This window comes from Pocillopora damicornis, chromosome 11, assembly GCF_964200805.1.
Source record: "Pocillopora damicornis chromosome 11, jaPocDami1.2, whole genome shotgun sequence".
Classification (NCBI taxonomy): Eukaryota; Metazoa; Cnidaria; class Anthozoa; order Scleractinia; family Pocilloporidae; genus Pocillopora; species Pocillopora damicornis.
The window spans coordinates 22,119,191-22,140,728 of record NC_142680.1 but is presented as its reverse complement, the minus strand read 5'-3'; the positions used below and the strand labels follow the sequence as shown (position 1 = coordinate 22,140,728).

Genomic DNA, 21,538 nt, shown 5'->3' with positions numbered 1-21,538 from the left:
TGAATGAATTGCCTCAAATGACCCAAGCAGCTCAAATGACTGAATTGCCTCAAATGACCCAACCAGCTCAAATGACTGAATTGCCTCAAATGACCCAACTGGCTCAAATGACTGAATTGCCTCAAATAACTCGACCAGCTTAAATGACTGAATTGCCTCAAATGATCCAACCAGCTCAAATGTCTGAATTACCTCAAATGACTCAACCAGTTCAAATGACTAAATTGCCTCAAATTGTCCAACCAGCTCAAATGACCGAATTGCCTCAAGTGACCCAACTGGCCCAAATGACTGAATTGCCTCAAATGATCCAACCAGCTCAAATGACTGAATTGCCTCAAATGACCCAACTGGCTCAAATGGCTGAATTGCCTCAAATGACTCAACCAGCTCAAATGACTGAATTGCCTTAAATGATCAAACCAGCTCAAATGCCACAATTGCCTCAAATGATCCAACCAGCTCCAGTGACTGAATTGCCTCAAATGACCCAAGCAGCTCAAATGACTGAATTGCCTCAAATGACCCAACCAGCTCAAATGACTGAATTGCCTCAAATGACCCAACTGGCTCAAATGACTGAATTGCCTAAAAATAACTCGACCAGCTCAAATGACTGAATTGCCTCAAATGATCCAACCAGCTCAAATGCTACAATTGCCTCAAATGACCCAACTGACTCAAATGACCCAACTGACTCAAATGCCTGAATTGCCTCAAATGACCCAACCAGCCCAAATGTCTGAATTGCCTCAAAAGACTCAACCAGCACAAATGACTAAATTGCCTCAAATGACCCAAGCTGCTCAAATGACTGAATTGCCTCAAATGATCCAGCTGCCTCAAATACCTTAGTTGCCTGAAATGACCCAACTGGCTCAAATGACTGAATTGCCTCAAATGACTCAACCAGCTAAAATGACTGAATTACCTCAAATAATCCAAGCGGCTTAAATGACTGAATCGCCTCAAATGATTCAACCAGCTTAAATGACTGAATTGCCCCAAATGACCCAACCAGCTCAAATGCCACAATTGTCTCAAATGATCCAACCAGCTCCAGTGACTGAATTGCCTCAAATGACCCAACCAGCTCAAATTACTGAATTGCCTCAAAGATCCAGCCAGCTCAAATGACCGAATTGCCTCAAATGACCCAACTACCTCAAATGCCACAATTGCCTCAAATGACCCAATTGGCTCTAATGACTGAATCGTCGTAAAAATAACTCGAGCAGCTCAAATCACTGAATTGCCCCAGATGATCCAACCAGCTCAAATACCACAATTGCCTCAAATGACCCAACTGGCTCAAATGACTGAATTGCCTCAAGTGACCCAACCAGCTCAAATGTCTGAATTGCCTCAAATGACTCAACCAGCTCAAATAACTAAATTGCCTCAAATGACCCAAGCAGTTCAAATGACTAAATTGCCTTAAACTACCCAACCAGCTCAAATGATTGAATTGCCTTAAATGACCCGATCAGTCAATAATAGCCAACTGCCTTAAATGAACCAACTGGTTCAGATGACTGAATTGCCTCAAATGACTCAACCAGTTCTAGTGACCCAACTGCCTCTAATGACCCAACCAGCCAATTAAAGCCAACTGCCTCAAATGATCCAACTGGCCCAAATGACAGAATTGCCTCAAAGGACCAAATTGGTTCCAGTGACCTAACTGTTTCAGATGACCCAATAATTTCAAATAACATTTACTTTCTGAAACAGCAGAACCTAACATGTGGCCATCAGCGAAAATGACCCAATCAGTGCAAGTGACCCAACTGCCTGAAATGATCCAATCCCCTCAAATGACTCAATAAGCTTAATTAAACTACAAAAAGCTACAGGAAAACAATGCAAGCTGTTCACAAGTGTTTCCATAGAGCAGGGAAACAAGAGACGAACAGCACATCTTCATTTCTTAATCACGGTCGTTAGCAATTCTGTGAGAACAGTATCGTTCGCGTACTCGGGAAAAGTAGAGAAAAACTTTCGGTTGAACAAGCCATACATTAGCGTTTCCATGGAGCAGGAAAAAAATCGACAAAGATCATGTTTTCATGCTATTAGTAATTATCTGGGAATACGCTTGGAAAATGCAGCAATCGCGCGCTCGGGAAAACTATAGAAAAACGTTCTGGAAAACAAGCTATCAGTGGCGTTTTCGTGGAGTAGGAAAACAATCGACGATTTTCTTGTTTTTTTGGCATTTACCGTTTGCAATTCTGCAGGAAAACGCTCGACAAATGCAACGTTCGCGCGCTTGGGAAAATTATAGAATAACGTTCAGGAAAACAAGCTAGACACTAGCGTTTTCGTGGAGCAGGAAAACAATCGACAAACATCATGTTTTCATGGCATTTACCATTGATAATTCTGCAAGGAAAACGCTCGGAAAATGCAGCGATCGCACGCTCGGGAAAACTTGAGTAAAATGTTCAGGAAAACAAGCTATACAATAGCGTTTTCGTGGAGCAGGAAAACAATCGACAAACATCATGTTTTCATGGCATTCACTGTTAGTTATTCTGTGGGAAAACGCTTGGAAAATGCCTTGTTCGCGCGCACGGGAAAACTATAGAAAAACGTTCAGGTGAACAGGCTATTCATTGGTATTTTCCTGGTGCTGGATAACTTGCGATGAACTTCGTGTTTTTCCTGAGTTTTACTGAGGGTGAACAATGAATTTGCCGCACGTTTTCCGATATCGGAAAACGTCAGTTTAATGTTGAATTTCTCAGTCATTCACCATTTCGGAAAATTAACAGTGAACGCATGTTTTTTTGCCGTCTGAACATATGATGATCTCTATACAAATGGCTTAGGGTTAGAGTTAGCTAAAGATATACCAGCGACAAACTGAATATATGATGACCTCTATACAAATGATGTGAAAGTTGTTTTTCGCCGTGGGCAATATAATTTCAGAACATCGATCGATCTGTAAAAGTAAAAAAAGAAAATCTGTCACAAACAGTGATGGTCAATTTTATTTCGTATAGTTTCGTAACCTTCAGTTGAATATACAGGTAACAAAAACTTATTCACATAAGGTTTACGGATAATTTTCTGATCACAAAACAAACAAATTCAAGACTTAAACTGGACTGTCTCTTTTGGCACTATGGCGTCAAAATCGACGTCAAGCACTTTCTTTTAATTATCGGGAAACTACTTGGAATAGTTTTATCGTAACACACAACACCGGCCTCAAACACATCTCTTAAACTCCTCTTCGAAGTTTTATCTGATACTTTCATATTACTAAGAGGAGAAAACATGAAAGCAAAATGTTTGCATACATTTTCTTCGATTATGACATCTTGTATTTTAGCATAGCGGCAAAAAACCTTATTTTTGAAAACACATGGCTAGGGTTACCTAATCTGTCGTTAAATTGTTCTCGGAGATACGAAGACCATCGAAAACAGCCTGCGCAACTATCCTATTGAGCCTATAATTTTTTTTTTATCCAATAACTTATTTAACAACTGCGCTCTAAAATAATCGTGACTTAATGAGTCTGCTTTGAAAGTCCGAAGAACAACTCGAAGACTCCTAACTCAGCAAAGTGCTTCTCTAATTGTCTGCTTCACTGCTTGTTTCACTTCACTAATCTTCCAGCAGTATAGGAACGGGTTTAAGGTCGAGTTAAAGTAAAGTAACTGCTACTTTCTGTGTGACCACTGAGAGTAATGAATATTTTTTAGTAAGAGCGATCACAATATTCACTGTCCATATTGGTGCATAACAAACAACTAATGCTAACTGCACCCACAGTGCACTGTCTACTGCCTTTCTGAATCGCGCCATGTTCAGTGTATTTGTTTGGCTCGCCGGCTGTTTATCTCGCACTTGCGCTTGATGATATCTGAGAATGCAAAAAATCTTTGCGTACGATGCGAGTGATATTACCAGGCAAAATGATGTAACCAAGGAGCTGTACAGAAAGATTATAGGGTGATGAAAAAATCCACTTAAAGAGGCGACAAGGTTAAAAACCCAGAAGGTAGTTACAATAATATGCGTGCGCTTCAAAGTTACAATTTGTTTGTATCTCAGTCCCAACATCAGGGCGAGAAGTCTGTCCACACTTATGGCCGTCATCGTCATCAGAGTCACTAAAAGCAATACATAGCCTGTGGTTTCGGTTGCGTCAAATGCGTAGCGACAAAGGATCCAGTTTTCTTGAAACACGGACACCCAATAGAGAGCATATAGAGGCTGGGGAACAAGTCCAACCAACAAATCAGTGGTTGCCAGACAACGATACAGGAGTTTGGACGGCGGATGTAGGGAAGATTCTTTGGAAAGGGCAACGAGGATGAGAGAATTCCCAGCAAATGCCGTAATGGAGAGGAAAATGTCAACCGCTACGAAGAAAATCGATAGTTGTTGTTGAAGCCCACCCACCAAAGAGGGAGAGCATTGCAGTTCTTGAAATGATTTCGCGTGACTTCCACCGCTACTGAAATTTGTTGTGGACATAATCCTGTCTTCGGCGTTTCCCTTGCTTCCTAAAAATAATCGCATAAAAAATTTTCTGTTGGGTCAAAAAAAATATTTTTCCCGAGAACCTTTGGGTGCCTCTGTTATGAAATAGCAATTAAAGGCAAGTATAGAAACATCTGTTATTTCAATGTTTTTATAGTGCGGCAGAGAGTCGCTCTTTATCAGAATTAAATTCCATTGGAATGGATGCTAATCAATGGTCCATATCTTTTGCGTTATGTTAAGACTTTAATTATTTTCAGTGATGGAAAGCTAAAACTGCAAAAGCCCAAGCTGGCGATGTCAATTGTTGTAGGAGAAAAATTGAATTCGTGACAATCACCGAATGTACTACGTAGACTACACAACTATTTAAAATTAATGTACAGCCACACATACAAACTTGTTTCAAAACATTTGAAATTAAATGTTTATCTAATTGCAACATCTTTAAGATAATTTTTTTTCATGTTGCAACAAACAATCCGCTTTATTTAGCCTGCGAGAAGGCACTCACTATAAAGGCTTCAATACGAGTTACTTCACCCGTGAATAAGTTTGAGGCTTTGAGTAACACGACTCGGGGGCGAAGGAACGCCGTGCCGCAGTGCTGATAATGGAACCTGAAACCATCGAAGGCCGATGTTTATACAACCTTGTTTTATTAATATAGGCTGTCAATCAAATTTCAATATCATTTGTGTAAGGTTGAGCCTTGAATCGTTATCAGCCTCTGCAAGCTGAAAATAAAAGTTTATGCTAAGGATGTCAAACCTATGACAATCAGTCCAGTAATTTGAATTTGTACAACGATTCAAAATTAATGCATGGCAACAGATGATTTATTTAGGACATTCGCATGGAACTGTGTAATTAGTAACGTTTTGTGGCTCTTTTACCTCCATTTCGTCTCCGACAAAAGAAGAAACGAAACAAAAAAAAAGCAAGAAATTACGTGTTCAAACAATTTTTCGCCTTTTCTTTTACATTCTTTATTTGTTCTCCCCCTTTCGCTAAACACGTTTAAGTGATTGTCCTGGAAAAATTATAAAACAAAGTTCGTCTAAATTTTTCTTTGCTAACGTCTTGTCCGCGTAAAGAGAAGAAAAAAGTTTGGTTTCTAGCAAGCTTTCATGTATACAGCAGTGACTGAATTCTTCATGTCGTAATTCCCCTGGGCGACCAGTCATTCTCCTCCAGTAACCAGAGTTATATGGCTATGCTTAAGGGAAAATGATAATCTATTGATCGAGAACGAAAATGAAAGAATTGAATACTTAAAAACTATCAACACTCGATAAAAATATTGAACAATTATTTGCCGAAGATGAAGTGTATATTGTTGAATAATTCCCGAGGGGAAGTCGAGGTTAAAACCTACACCTAGTTAAACCTACATTAACAGCATTTATTATTTGTGAACCTAAGATCACTCTTGGTTGCTTGTTCAGCAACTCCAGCGTATCTTTTAAGCTCTCCAAACTTCCTGCGTCCATCGTGCATATTAATGACCGCACACTGACGCACGAAGCAATTGTTAAAAATACCCTGTCAAAGATTAGGACAAATTAGTCAACCACCACAACCGCCTCGTTTTAAGTTGGAAAAATTTTCGTTTTTGCAAAATAATTACTCTCTATAGATTAAACATTTTATTCCGGCTTCAAATCAGTCATTTCATTTACCAACGGAGGATTAGCTGAAAATAAAGCCAGAGGAAAGATTTAATCGTTAAAAGATGCGTCAATCCCTCCTTTAACAAGAGTTCTTTCCCAGAGAATTTCCTTTCTGATCCTCTCTGATAATTTAGTAACTTGAAAATTTAACAAGAACATGTTCGTCGCAGCCAGCTGTTGATTTCAGTAAATAACGTTTCAGTTTAATTTAAAATTAGCACTGAAAAGGAATTCCCTTGACAAGCACAAAGACGTGGGCTATATTTTTTGTTTTACAATATGATATGGAACTCCTAAGTCTTAAAAAAATCTATTTTATCACTTCTTCAATGGGTGCATATACATGTTTTTAGGGCGATAATTAGATGGTATGGCATTGAAGCAAATTCTGAGCTCATACAAAAGCTTTGAAAACAAATTAAAAAAAAAAACGTTTGAGGAACTTTTGGACAGCAGTTAATCGCTCGGAAATGGAGGAGATAAAATCCGTAAAACTCAGAGAAAACCTAAAGATACACCAGCAACAAACTGAACATATGGTGACCTCTATACAATGATGCGAAACTTGTTTTCGCCGTTATCATTATAACTTCAGCACATCGATCGATCTGTAAAAAAATTCCGTAACGAACAGAGATGGTCAATTTTATTTCATACACTTTCGTAACCTTCAGTTAAATGAACAAGTAACAGAAACTTCTTCACATAAGCTTTACGGATAATTTTCTGATCACAAAACAAACAAATTCAAGACTAAAACTGGACTGTCTCTTTTGGCAATATGGCGTCAACATCAACGTCAAGCGCTTTCTTTTAATTATAGAGAAAATGAGGCGAAATAATTTTCTCGTAATACATAACATCGGCCTCAAACACATTTCTTAAACTACTCTTCTGAATTTTATCTGATGCCTTCATATTACTGAGAGGAGAAAACATGAAAGAAAATTGTTTGCATATCTTTTCTTCGACCATGACATCTTGTATTTTAGCATAGCGGCAAGAAACTTTATTTTTTAAAACACATAGCTGTGGTTACCTAGTCTGTCGTTAAATTATTTTCAGAGATATAAAGACTATCAACAACAGCCTGCGCAACTATTTTATTGAGCCACTTATTTGGTTTTATCCAATAACTTATTTAACGACTGCGCTCTAACAATAATCGTGACTTAATGAGTCTGCTTTGAAAGTCTGAAGAACAACTCAAGAAAGACCTAACTCAGCAAAGTGCTTCTTTAATTGTCTGCTTCACTGCTTGTCTCACTTCACTAATCTTCCAGCAATAAAGAAACGGGTTTAACGTCGAGTTAAAGTAAAGTAAAATAACTGCTACTTTCCAGATGACGACTGAGAGTAATGAATATTTTTTAGTATGAGCGATCACAATATCCACTGTCCATATTGGTGCATAACAAACAACTAATGCTAACTGCACCCACAGTGCACTGTACACTGCCTTTCGGAATCGTGCCATGTTCAGTGCATTTGTTTGGCTCGGCTGTTGTTGATCTAGTACTTGTGCTTGGTGATATTTGAGAGTGTGAAAAATCTTTGTGTACGATGCGAGTGATATTACCAGGCAAACTGATATAACTAGGCTGCTGTACAAAACGATTATACGGTGATCAAAAAAATCCACATAAAGAGGCGACAAGGTTAAAAACCCAAAAGGTAGTTACAATAATATACGTGCGTTTCAAAGTTACAATCTGTTTGTATCTCAGTTCCAACAACAGGGCGAGAAGTCTGTCCACGCTTACGGCTGTCATCGTCATCAAAGACAATAAAATAAATGCATAGCCCGTGATGTCGGCTGCGTCCCTTGCGTATTGACAAAGGCTCCAGTGTTCTTGAAACACGGACATCCAACGTAGAGCCATGTGAGGCTGGGCAACAAGACCAACCAACAGATCAGTGGTTGCCAGACAACGATACAGGAGTTTGGACGGCGGATGCAGGGAAGATTCTTTGTAAAGGGCAACAAGGATGAGAGAATTCTCAGGAAATATTGTAATGGAGAGGAGAATGTCAACCGCTAAGAAGCAAATTGATAGTTGTTGTTGAAGCCCACCCACCAAAAAGGGAGAGCATAGCAGTTCTTCATATGATTTCGTGTGACTTCTACCGCTACTGAAATTTGTTGTCGACATAATTCTGTCTTCGGCGTTTCTCTTGCGTCCTAGCTGACAGTCGCATAAAAAAATTTCTGTTGAGTAAAAAGAATCAATTTTCCCGAGAACCTTTGGTACCTCTGTTAGTTAATAGCAATTAAAAGCAAATATAGAAACATCTGTTATTTCAGTGTTTTTACAGCACGGCAGAGTCGCTCTTTACCAGAATCAAATTCCATTATAATGAGATTCTAATCAACGGTCCATATCTTTTGCGTTAAGTTAAGACTTGAATCATTATCAGCTACGGACAGCAAAGTGCTGCTCTTACTGTCTGTTTTACTGCTTGCATTACTTCCCCAATTTTCCAAAAGACGGATATAACTTCAAGTTAAAGTAAAATAAGACAACTGATAACGTCAAAGTGCCATTAATATGTTTTACTAGTGATTGGTGCGCAACAAACAACTAACGCTAACTGCACCCGCAGTGCACTGTACACAGCCTCTCTGTGTCGCACCAACCGAATAGCGACTGCATTGTAACCAGTAAACAGTGTGTGTCAACCCTTTAACTCCCAGATCAAATTTGTAAGTCTCCTTAGTATCAGTCATACAATTCTTATAATGTTAGTCCAGAGAATACAGTATTGGATCAAATAATTATCCCCAAATGGAGATTTATCTTGAGTCTCACCTCTTATCTGGTTAATTTTGTATTGATATTGTAAGGAGAAATTCTGTCTTGGTCACTCATGGGAGTTAAAGGGTTAATTAATTAAGATATGAAGCTCGCAGGAAGCTGAGGAGACATCATCCAGCCATGACAACTTCGGCCTCGTTTTGAGTACGAAATTTAATACTTAATTATTCGTTGCGTAACATATTTACTTTTCTTTCGACTGTACGTTATTCGTTTTAACTTTTAATACGTTATTTTATTCATCGATGATAAAATAGCTGAGAAGCACACCCCACGAGTGCCTTCATTGTTATATAAATGCAGCAACTTATTTGATTCTTGTGCATGTTGTGATAGTTTACAATATCGTACTTTCTTTTACACTTTCCTTAGAGGCGTGATGGAGTCGTAAGCTTGGCCGATCTGGCGAGGGTAAAAGAAAGGTTCTGTATTTTGCCTTTATCGCCGTTATAAAGCGTCTGCGTTAAAAATAAGTTACGATATATATAAAATAAGACCAAGATTAAAGCTTTCTCGGAAACCCCTCTTTCAACTGTTTTACGCATTCAATTTGAAATAGATAAGAATTTAACCTTTCCTTCTTCACTTTACGCATTAAACGCGTTTAAAAATCCTTCGTATTCTTTTGAAAACGCGTGCATGCGCATTGTTTGACCGTTGTGATTAAATTCGCTGCTATTAGCTGTTTACCTCAATCAGTAAAATTTACTTCGAGTACAAATTAATTAGCACTAAAGTCAAATCCCTTGGCAAACATGAAGACATCAGCTTACTTGCTCTTTTTTAATACAATAAAGGAACTCGACTGCCATTTTTTTAAGTAGTGAAATAAGCAGTATGTATGTACTGTAGTGTTAACAACTGAGTTGAAAACGTTCTGACGAAGGGCTAACACTCGAAACGTCAGCTTTTTTACCTTTTACGGTGGCTAATTTACGTTTTCAACTCAGTTGTTAACACTAAATTACCTGCTATACTCTCCCACAGACGCAGCACCACGGTTTCTTTAGAAACTTACCTCTTTATTCAGTATGTATGTACTGCTATTTCTAGGCCCGATAATCAATTGGAAACATTCCCGCTGTATTTTGGTCAATTCTGACTTCAACAAAACTTCATGAAACCGGCGACTTGAAAGAAATATAGGGGAAAGTTTAGGACAGTTAATCGCTCGGAAATGTTAAACATAGAATCAAAATCACGTGGAGACAGCTAAACAATACACCAGTAACAAACTGAATATAAAGCGACCCTTTCTATCGAATATTTTTAAAAGTCAATAATTTCTTTCATTCAATATTCCCTTTTCCCCTTCAGCATATAATTTCAGCAAAAAGATGAACATGAAAGAGAACTTTGTAATAATTGTTCTTTCTTCAATGTTGTTCCTTACGCTTTCCTATAATAACAAACCTGAGAGTATGATCATGCGCGCGCATATCTTTCCTTAAATTATGAATTGATCTATTCATGATAATTTGTGGTAGCATTAAAAACATTTTTAAAAGTTTATGGTTACCGTTTCCATTGTCTTCCCCGGCTTTAGCTGTTAAGTTGCGAAAAAATGCAAATGTGAGACCTCGAGCAAACATATACATATCTGAGTGACGAGCTTCCTTATCAGTCAGTTTTGAACTGAAAGTACCAGTACGATCGGGTAAAACTCGAGATGGTCTAACCCCAAGGACAGCAAAGTGTTTGTCTGATTGTCTGCTTCATTGCTTGTCTTACTTCCCTTAACTTCCAGCAGTAAAGAAACGGGTTTAACGTAGAGTTAAAGTAAACCAAGACAACGGTTATTCCAATTGGGATGACCAAATGCGATGAATGTGTTTTACTGTGTGCAATCGCGGTTACCACGATAAAGAATGGTGCAAAACAAACAAACATGCTAACTTCACCCACAGTGCACTATACATTGCTTTTCTGTATTGAGCTATGTTTAGTACATCAAGTTGGCTCGGCTGTTGTTAAACGGGATCTGCCTGAACCTGATGATATCTGAAAGTGCGAAAAATATTTGTTTATGATGCGAGTGAAATAACCAGGCAAAGTGGTAAAGTTATGAGACGGTGGAAAAAAGTTCTACAGTCATCAAGTAAAGCGCATAAAGAAAAGACAAGAGCTAAAATCCAGATGGTAGCGACAATGATATATGTGCGCTTCAAAGTTACAGTTTGTTTGTACCACAGCCCCAACAACAGGGGGAGATGTCTGTCCACGCTTATGGCCGTCATCGTCATCAAAGGCACTAAGAACAATACAGAGCCCGTGATGTAGGCTGCGTTAAATGCGTATCGACAAAGGCTCCAGTGTTCCTAAACCAAAGACATCCAATAAGTTGCATAGAGAGGCAGGGCAACAAGACCAACCAACAGGTCAGTTATTTCCAGAGAACGGTCCAAGAGTTTAGACGGCGGGTGGAGGGAATATTCCTTGTGAAGGGCAACAAGGATGAGAGAATTTGTAAGGAATGCTGTGATGGAGAGGAGAATGAGCACTGTGGAGGAAAAAGTTAATCTTTAATGTAATCCAACTGCAAAAGATGGGGTGGATAGAAGTTCTTCAAATGGTTTCGTCCGCGTTCCACCGCTAGTGAACTTTGTTGTCGACATTGTTCGGTATTCGTTTTCTTTTTCTTGTGCTGCGGCAACTGGCAACGAAAAATCTTTTGTTTAAACAGCACACGCCAGCGACGATGACTGAAACTTCAATGAACGCATAACGACTTCCTCATCAGCGTCTACTCATTCAAAGTACGTAAGCAAATTTTCTGTTCTGCCAAAGAGTTGATTTTTTTTTCCAGAACCTGTGACTAGCCTCTTGTATGAAACAGAGAGACAACTGTGATATCATTTTTTCAGAAGGCGAAAAACAATCCTTTTTTTAACGGATTGACCGTTGGAACCCGTGGGGTGCCTCACGGATGAAATAGCAATAAAAAGAAAAAATAGAGACATAATTATGTAATATCAGTTTTTTAAATAAAAATGTTATAACCAACAATCCCTCAGATTCAAGCTTCTTTTTAATTCACGTTTTCATGGTTTGATGCATATGGAGATTTCACGAGTCCAATTTTTTCTTACATCATTCAAAGTTGCCAGCTTGATCTTCGTAATTTCAGTTTGTCGAGGCTGATAATGATTGAAGTATTAATTTCACATAGATGATATGGACACTTGATTAGCTCCCTATCAATGAAAATTCATTAAGAAAAATCACCAAAATAGGAACAAATGAGCCTTAAGAGTCAAACGTACAGACAGACATCTGTGATACTATAAGCATTTCACAATTATTTTAAACGCCGTCTTCTCAGGTACGTAGAAATTCACGTTCAGCTAAGCGGAGAACATGGAGTATAACGTTTAATCTCGGAAAATTAAAGGTTTTGAAAAGAATTCAATAAGAAAAGGAAAGTTTTGATTTAAATCCATGCACCCACTTACACAATGTTTGTTTTATTATATCATTATCAATTACATTTTAAAACATTCATAAGCAATATGGATATTTTTCTAATGACAAAACAAAATTAAGTTTACAACTGTTTACAACAAGGACAAGAAAGTTGTCAGGATATGCTGTGATGGAGAGGAGAATGTAAACCGCAGAAAAAAAAAATTGTTGTTTGATACAACTCATCTACCAAACAGGTGGATAAATTAAAGCCATTGTTTCTTTCGCTTTCTTATAATAACATTCATGAGAGTATAATTTACGTCAAGAGATTATAGGAGATTATATATTCTCTTGTGCACGTATATCTTTCCTTCAGTTAATAATTGATGCATACAAAGTAAAGTTCAGTGGCATGTAAAATACTTTATAAAAGGTTTGGTTTGTGTCTTCATTACTTTTCCTTTACTTTGTTTCACGCGACTAGCAAAAAACACCAGCGACATACCTCGAGCAAAAATTTAAGTGGAAAGCGTTCTCTATCGGTCAGCTTTGCACTGAAGGTACTTATACGATCATGAATAACTCGAGAATGGTCTAACTCCATGGACAGCAAAGTGCTTGTCTGATTGTCTGCTCCATTGCTTGTCTCACTTCAGCAATCTTCACCTGCAGTATAGGAACGGGTTTAACGTCGAATTAAAGGATACTAAGATAAAAGTGAAATGTGATCATCGCAGTAAATTTTCCAATTTAAGCAATTGGAAAGAAGAAGCCTGAAAAAAAAAAAATCAGGGCTTCAACGGGATTCGAACCCGTGACCTCCGCGAATACCGGTGCGATGCTCTACCAACTGAGCTATGAAGCCACACATTGGGAGCGAGGTCAATTTATTGAGTTCATATCTTCCCGTGCAGTGAAATGATGTGAAGTTGCCATTTGCAATATGACGACTTAGTGTGATGAATATGTTGTGCTATAAGTGACTATAATTCTCACTATATAGCATGGCGTCTAGCAAACAACTAATGCTAACTCTACCCACTGTGCACTGTGCACTGACTTTCTGTATCGCGCCATGTTTAGTACATTTGGTTGGCTCAGCTGTTGTTGAATATGATCTTGTACTTGTGCCTGAGATGTCTGAGAGTGCGAAATATCTTTGTGCACGAGGCGAGTGAAAGAAGCAGCGAGAGTGGTATCAATATCAAGGGATACAAAACGGTTGTTCGCCGATCGAAAATGGTGCTTAAAGAGGCGACAAGACATAAAACCTAAAAGCTAGCTATAATGATAGCAAAGCGCTTAAAAGTTACAATCTCTTTGTATATCAGCCCCGACAACAGGGCGAGAAGTCTGTCCGCGCTTATCACCGCCATCGTCAGCAAAGAAACTCCACATGTACTCCTGTAATGTAGGCCGCATCCCCTGCGTAATGACTCCAATGTTTGTGAACCACCGACATCCAATAAGTAACACGGAGAGGCTGAGCAACAAGACCAATCAACAGGTCAGTTATCGTCAGACAACGATAGAGGGGTTTGGTCGGCGGGTGGAGGGAAGATTAAGAGCAACAGGGATAAGAGAATTTCCAAGAAATGTTGTGATGGAGAGGATAATGTCAACTGCTGCGAAACAATTTGATAGTATTTGATGCTCACCCACCAAAGAGGGAGAACATTGCAGTTCTTGATATGATTTCATGTGACTTCTACCCCTATTGAAATTTGTTGTCGACATAATTCTGTCTTCGGTGTTTCCCTTTTCTTGTAGGTTTCTGTTCTTGCAACGAAAAATAGTAGCAAAGGATTACGGAAGCCTTACTTCCTAGGGAACAATCACATAAAGACTTACACATTTACAATGCAGCAATAAATTTTCTGTTGGCTCAAAAATATTACTTTTTCCCGGGAACCTTTGGGTGCCTCAGCTATGAAAGAGAAATTAAGGGTAAATATAGAAATATCTGTTAATTTGGTCTTTTTTATGGTGCGACACGTAGACTATGCAACTATTTAAAATTAATGTTAGGCCACACATACAAACTTGTTTCAAAATATTTTAAATTCACCGTGTATCTAATTGCGCTTTGTTGCTTTTTTTCTCTCTGTTTCGTATCCGACTAGAACTAAAAACAAAATCGTAACAAGATCAAGTCATCACGCCAGCAAACCATTTTCTGCGATAGTGAAAGGAAAGTTATTAAATTTTTGCTCCTGCGATTCTCTTGAGCAATTAATGACTCTCCTCAGGGGATGACAAGTAGTTCCCGGTAATAAAGTAAACAGCATAATTTATTAACCGAGATGGAAAATGAAGAGATGGGTGCTCAAAGCTTATCAACATTCTAGGAGAAGCTTCGTCTTTACCAACCCTGACCCATATTTCACACTCTCTAAAATTGCCTCGTGCTTTATTACGGACACTAAGGAACGAATAAGTTGTTAAGAAGACACCTGCTTGCCACGGCAGATTCAGACTTGTATTAGGCCTCGTTTACATGACTGCGTCTCTTTCGGCTTTATACATATATGTAAATACCCGTTTTTAAAAACCTTTCATATTTGGAAATACATACCATAAATAAATATGTCTTTTCTTTTCTCATCAGAAAGAGACACTTTGTGTTGAGAAAAGAAAATATACATATAGACTATTTAATATATTTTTCAAATAGCAATATTTTCGAAAATAAGTTTAAATATATAGATCCGTTGTTCTATTTTTGGACGGGAAAATTGCTGATAGACAAACCAACAACTCATCCAATTCTTTGATACAGAGTAGGAGTTTTATCCAGGAAACTTTCATTTCCTCCGAACAGCGACTGCAGCTTATTGAACTACTAAAGCGTTTGGGTGGACTGCGACAAGTTTTTAATCTCAATCAGTGAATTTCAGTTTCAGCACCAACTAGCACTGAAAGGTAATTAAATTGAAATATTCTCCCCATAGGTTTAAGCTGAGGATGTCAAATCCATAACAAACAGTCCAGTAATCTATTGATCGAGAAGGAAAAGGAAGGAATGGATACTTAAAAACTATCAACTCTCGATAAAAATATTTCATAATTATTTGCTGGAGATGAAGTGAATATTGTTGAGTAATTCATAAGGCGAAGTTGAATTAAAACCCGCACCTTGTTAAACCGACATAAACAGCATTTATTATTTATGAACCTACGATCACTCTTAGTTGCGTGTTAAGCAACTCTTGCGTATCTTTCACGCTCTCCAAACGTCCTGCGTGCATCATATATTAATGACCGCACACTGACGCACGAAACAATTCTTAAAAATACCCTGTCAAAGTTAAGGAGAAATTACTTCACCGCAACAGACACGCCGCCTCGTTTTAAGTTTGGAGTCAAACCAAATTTCCTTTTAGCAGAAAAATAACTCTCTATCGATTCAATATTTTATGCCGACTTCATGTTAGTCATTTTACTTATCGACGGAGGATTAGATGACAGACAAACGAGATGAAAGATTTAATCGCTAAAAGAGTCGTCAATCCCTCCTTCAACAACAGATCCTTCCCAGGGAATTTTCCTTCTAATTCTCTTTGATAATTCAGTATAGCGACGGAATCATTTAAACTAATTAAACAAGAACATGTTTGCCGCAAACCAGCTGCTGTTTATCGTAGATAACGTTTAAGTTTAATTTCAAATTGACATTGAATTGGCACACAAAGACATGGGCTATATTTTTTGTTTTACAATATGATATGGGACTCCTAAGTCTTAAAATATCTATTTTATCACTTCGTTAATGCGTGAAATAAACTTTTAAACTACTTTTTGAAGTTTCATCTGATGCATTGATATTGCAAAGAGGAGAAAACATGTAATTAAAATGTTTACATATCTTTTCTTGCATTGTGACATCTCTTATTTTAGCATAGCGGTTAGAAACCTTTCTTTTGAAAAACACATAGCTAGGGTTACCTAGTCTGTTGTTAAATTGTTCTCGGGGATATAAAGACTTTTGACAACAGCCTGTGCAACTATTCTATTGAGCCACTTATTTACTTTTATCCAAAAACGTATTTAACGACTGCTCTCCAATAATAATCGTGACTTAGCGATTCTGCTTTCAAAGTCTGAAGAACTCGAGGAAAACCTAACTCAGCAAAGTGCTTCTCTAATTGTCTGCTTCACTGCTTGTCTCACTTCACTAATCTTCCAGCAGTATAGGAACGGGTTTAACGTCGAGTTGAAGCAAAGTAAAATAATTGCTACTTTATTTATGACGAATAAGAGTAATGAATATATTTTGGTATGAGCGATCACAAATTCACTGTACATACTGGTACATAACAAACAACTAATGCTAACTGCACCCACAGTGCACTGTCTACTGCCTTTCTGAATCGCGCCATGTTCAGTGTATTTGTTTGGCTCGCCGGCTGTTTATCTCGCACTTGCGCTTGATGATATCTGAGAATGCAAAAAATCTTTGCGTTCGATGCGAGTGATATTACCAGGCAAAATTATACAACTAAGGAGCTGTACAGAAAGATTATAGGGTGATGAAAAAATCCACTAAAAGAGGCGACAAGGTTAAAAACCCAGAAGGTAGTTAAAATAATATACGTGCGCTTCAAAGTTGTTTGTATCTCAGTCCCAACATCAGGGCGAGAAGTCTGTCCACACTTATGGCCGTCATCGTCATCAGAGTCACTAAAAGCAATACATAGCCTATGGTTTTGGTTGCGTCAAATGCGTAGCGACAAAGGCTCCAGTTTTCTTGAAACACGGACACCCAACAGAGAGCATTGACAGGCTGGGGAACAAGCCCAACCAACAGATCAGTGGTTGCCAGACAACGATACAGGAGTTTGAAAGGCGGATGTAGGGAAGATTCTTTGGAAAGGGCAACAAGGATGAGAGAATTCCCAGCAAATGCCGTAATGGAGAGGAAAATGTCAACCACTACGAAGAAAATCGATAGTTGTTGTTGAAGCCCACCCACCAAAGAGGGAGAGCATTGCAGTTCTTGAAATGATTTCGTGTGACTTCCACCGCTACTGAAATTTGTTGTGGACATAATTCTGTCTTCGGCGTTTCCCTTGCTTCCTAACTGACAATCGTATAAAAAATTTTCTGTTGGGTCAAAAAAATTATTTTTCCCGAGAACCTTTGGGTGCCTCTGTTATGAAATAGCAATTAAAGGCAAATATAGAAACATCTGTTATTTCAATGTTTTTACAGTGCGGCAAAGAGTCGCTCTTTATCAGAATTAAATTCCATTATAATGGATGCTAATCAACGGTCCATATCTTTTGCGTTATGTTAAGACTTGAATTATTATCAGTGATGGAAAGCTAAAACTGCAAAAGCTCAAGCTGGCGATGTCAATTGTTGTAGGAGAAAAATTGAATTCGTGAGAATCACCGACTGTACTACGTAGACTACACAACTATTTAAAATTAATGTACAGCCACATATACAAACTTGTTTCAAAATATTTGAAATTAAATGTTTATCTAATTGCGCTGTGTGGCTTTTTTTCTCTCCGTTTCGTATCCGACTAGAACTAAAAACAAAATAGTAACAAGATCAAGTTATTACGCCAGCAAACAATTTTCTGCAATTTCCTCTTTCACTTCAACTGTTGTCCTTTTTCTTTGGCCAGCAAATTTATAATGATTATCCTGGATAATGACGAACGAAAGATGGCCTTCTAGAACCTATCTGCAATTTGTTTGCTTCTAATGTCTTGTTCAAATTATGACGAGAAAATAATTTATTTCCATATCAACTAAGTTTACATGTAAAGGGAAGTTATTTGGTTGTTGTTCAGGCGATACTCTTGAGCAATTAACAATTCTCCTTTGGTCATGACAATTAGTTTCCAATAATAAAGTAAACAGGGTAATTTTTTTATAGAGATGGAGAATAAGAGAATTGCCGGTTTATTTAGATATAATGTCATTATTTTGGGACGATGATCACTTGGAGAAATATTCCCTGTATGGTGGTAGATTATGAATTCCAAAAAGCTCGGTCGACTTTATTCTGTTTTCGTTTCCCGTTTCTTGTCATGATTGCAGCGAGAAAAATATTTCGTTAAGGCAGCAATTGTACAACGACGATCACTTAAACCCTATTTGCTACATAGCAATCATGTAAAAGCTTCCTCACTATTATTTAATCGTTAAAATACGTCAGATGATGTCTGCTGTGTCAAAAAAGTCTTTTTTGTGCCTAACTTGTCATATAAATCACTTATGAAATAAGAATAAGAGACAAATATTTAAAGACATCTTTAAGACAATTTTTTTTCATGTTGCAACAAACAATCCGCTTTATTTAGCCTGCGAGAAGGCACTCACTATAAAGGCTTCAATACGAGTTACTTCGCCCGTGAATAAGTTTGAGGCTTCGAGTAACACGACTCGGGGGCGAAGGAACGCCGTGCCGCAGTGCTGATAATGAAACCTAAAACCATCGAAGGCCGATGTTTATACAACCTTGTTTTATTAATATAGGCCTCAGCAAGCTGAAAATAAAAGTTTAAGCTAAGGACGTCAAACCTATAACAATCAGTCCAGTAATTTGAATTTGTACAACGATTCAAAATTAATGCATGGCTACAGATGATTTATTTAGGACATTTGAATGCAACTGTGTAATTAGTAACGTTTTGTGGCTCTTTTACCTCCATTTCGTCTCCGACAAAAGAAGAACGAAACTAAAAAAAAGCAAGAAATTACGTGTTCAAACAATTTTTCGCCGTTTCTTTTACATTCTTTATTTGTTCTCCCCCTTTCGCCAAACACATTTAAGTGATTGTCCTGGAAAAATTATAAAACAAAGTTCGCCTAAATTTTTCTTTGCTAACGTCTCGTCTGCGTAAAGAGAAGAAAAATAGTTTGGTTTCTAGCAAGCTTTCATGTATACAGCAGTGACTGAATTCTTCATGTCGTAATTCCCCTGGGCGACCAGTCATTCTCCTCCAGTAACCAGAGTTATATGGCTATGCTTAAGGGAAAATGATTATCTATTGATCGAGAAAGAAAATGAAGGAATGGATACTTAAAAACTATCAACACTCGATAAAAATATTTAACAATTATTTGCCAAAGATGAAGTGAATATTGTTGAATAATTCCCGAGAGGAAGTCGAGGTTAAAACCTACACCTAGTTAAATCTACATTAACAGCATTTATTATTTGTGAACGTAAGATCACTCTTGGTTGCTTGTTCAGCAACTCCAACGTATCTTTCCAGCTCTCCAAACTTCCTGTGTGCATCGTATATTAATGACCGCACACTGACGCACGAAGCAATTGTTAAAAATACCCTGTCAAAGATTAGGGAAAATTAGTTAACCACCACAGATACTATAGATCACTATAGATTAAATCAGATCACTATAGATTAAACATTTTATTCCGGCCTCAAATCAGTAATTTAATTTACCAACAGAGGATTAGCTGAAAAAAAAGCCAGAGGAAAGATTTAATCGTTAAAAGATGCGTCAATCCCTCCTTTAACAAGAGTTCTTTCCCAGAGAATTTTCTTTCTGATCCTCTCTGATAATTTAGTACCTTGAAAATTTAACAAGAACATGTTCGTCGCAGCCAGCTGTTGATTTCAGTAAATAACGTTTCAGTTTAATTTCAAATTAGCACTCAAAGGGAATTCCCTTGACAAACACAAAGACGTGAACTATATTTTTTGTTTTACAATATGATATGGGACTCCTAAGTCTTAAAAATCTATTTTATCACTTCTTCAATGGGTACATATACATGTGTTTAGGGCGATAATTAGATGGTATGGCATTGAAGCAAATTCTGAGCTCATACAAAAGCTTTGAAAACGAATTAAAAAAAAAACGTTTGAGGAACTTTTGGACAGCAGTTAATCGCTCGGAAATGGAGGAGATAAAATCCGTAAAACTCAGAGAAAACCTAAAGATACACCAGCAACAAACTGAACATATGGTGACCTCTACACAATGATGTGAAACTTGTTTTCACCGTTGTTATTATAACTTCAGCACATCGATCGATCTGTAAAAAAAATTCAGCAACAAACAGAGATGGTCAATTTTATTTCATACACTTTCGTAACTTTCAGTTAAATGAACAAGTAACAGAAACTTCTTCACATAAGCTTTACGGATAATTTTCTGATGACAAAACAAATTCAAGACTAAAACTGAACTGTCTCTTTTGGCAATATGGCGTCAACATCAACGTCAAGCACTTTCTTTTAATTATAGAAAAAATGAGTCGAAATAATTTTTTCGTAATACACAACATCAGCCTAAACACATTTCTTAAACTACTCTTCTGAGTTTTATCTGATGCCTTCATATTAATTACCAAGAGGAGAAAACATGAAAGAAAATTGTTTGCATATCTTTTCTTCGACCATGACATCTTGTATTTTAGCATAGCGGCAAGAAACTTTATTTTTTAAAACACATAGCTGTGGTTACCTAGTCTGTCGTTAAATTATTTTCAGAGATATAAAGACTATCGACAACAGCCTGTGCAACTATTTTATTGAGCCACTTATTTGGTTTTATCCAATAACTTATTTAACGACTGCGCTCTAATAATAATCGTGACTTAATGAGTCTGCTTTGAAAGTCTGAAGAACAACTCAAGAAAGACCTAACTCAGCAAAGTGCTTTTCTAATTGTCTACTTCACTGCTTGTCTCACTTCACTAATCTTCCAGCTGTATAGGAACGGGTTTAACGTCGAGTTAAAGCAAAGTAAAATAACTGCTACTTTCCGTGTGACGACTGAGAGTAATGAATATTTTTTAGTATGAGCGATCACAATTGACACTGCACCCACAGTGAGAATGTCAACCGCTACGAAGCAAATTGGTAGTTGTTGTTGAAGCCCACCCACCAAAGAGGGAGAGCATAGCAGTTCATAAAATGATTTTGTGTGACTTCTTTCGCTACTGAAATTTGTTTTGGACATAATTCTGTCTTCGGCGTTTCTCTTGCGTCCTAGCTGACAGTCGCATAACAAATTTTCTGTTGAGTAAAAAGAATCAATTTTCCCGAGAACCTTTGGGTGCCTCTGTTATGAAATAGCAATTAAAAGCAAATATAGAAACATCTGTTATTTCAGTGTTTTTACAGCGCGGCAAAGAGTCGCTCTTTACCAG

At 37.7% G+C, this 21,538-nt stretch overlaps 1 protein-coding gene and 2 pseudogenes across 1 annotated transcript in view; all 3 read right to left on the bottom strand.

Annotated features, from left to right (window-relative positions):
* LOC113678410 (uncharacterized) overlaps positions 1 to 21,538 on the bottom strand; it is a 182,325-nt gene that overhangs the window by 138,311 nt on the left and 22,476 nt on the right. The gene's annotated exons all lie outside the window — the stretch shown is intronic.
* Positions 7,399 to 8,329, bottom strand: LOC149038279 (melanocyte-stimulating hormone receptor-like; annotated as a pseudogene).
* LOC149038278 (melanocortin receptor 4-like) lies at positions 10,667 to 11,607 on the bottom strand (annotated as a pseudogene).